Source organism: Penaeus monodon, chromosome 31 (assembly GCF_015228065.2).
Source record: "Penaeus monodon isolate SGIC_2016 chromosome 31, NSTDA_Pmon_1, whole genome shotgun sequence".
Taxonomy (NCBI): Eukaryota; Metazoa; Arthropoda; class Malacostraca; order Decapoda; family Penaeidae; genus Penaeus; species Penaeus monodon.
The window spans coordinates 32,686,317-32,686,770 of record NC_051416.1 but is presented as its reverse complement, the minus strand read 5'-3'; the positions used below and the strand labels follow the sequence as shown (position 1 = coordinate 32,686,770).

Sequence of the window (454 nt, the reverse complement as noted above, 5' to 3'; positions counted from 1 at the left end):
TTTCTCTAAATATGCTGTCTATCTTACCTCATCTAGATCAATATTATGTTTATTACTCGAGACAAGCATAGCATTAAGAGCCCGGGGTCTTGTGGCGAGGCTCTGTAAACGGCGATCGGTGGCTTGGGCTAGAGGGTGGCTGAGGTTTGGGGGTACTGCTGCGAGATACCCATGTTGATTGGGTGTCCGCACTAAGCTTTGGGATCAATATGGCCACCCTTGGGGAGTAAGGGGCGCCAGGTTGACTAAGGAGGGTGAACGGGCCAGGGGGGAAACCCAGCAGCCAAAAGCACCGTGTCGAGCAGTAGTGGGACACGCCGAGAGTGTGTGTCTCGTAGTAGCCTTACCAACACAGGCAATTAGTCCTTTTATCATTTCACGGAGATATAAATGATTCGGTAATCAGGTAATATGTAACGAATATATTGATTTACTTCTGCTAGTATCATATACT

At 47.8% G+C, this 454-nt stretch overlaps 1 protein-coding gene across 1 annotated transcript in view; it reads left to right on the top strand.

The window, feature by feature from the left end:
- The window catches only part of LOC119593182 (transcription initiation factor TFIID subunit 11-like), a gene marked incomplete in the record, with an annotated part of 72,269 nt that overhangs the window by 53,654 nt on the left and 18,161 nt on the right, over positions 1-454 (top strand).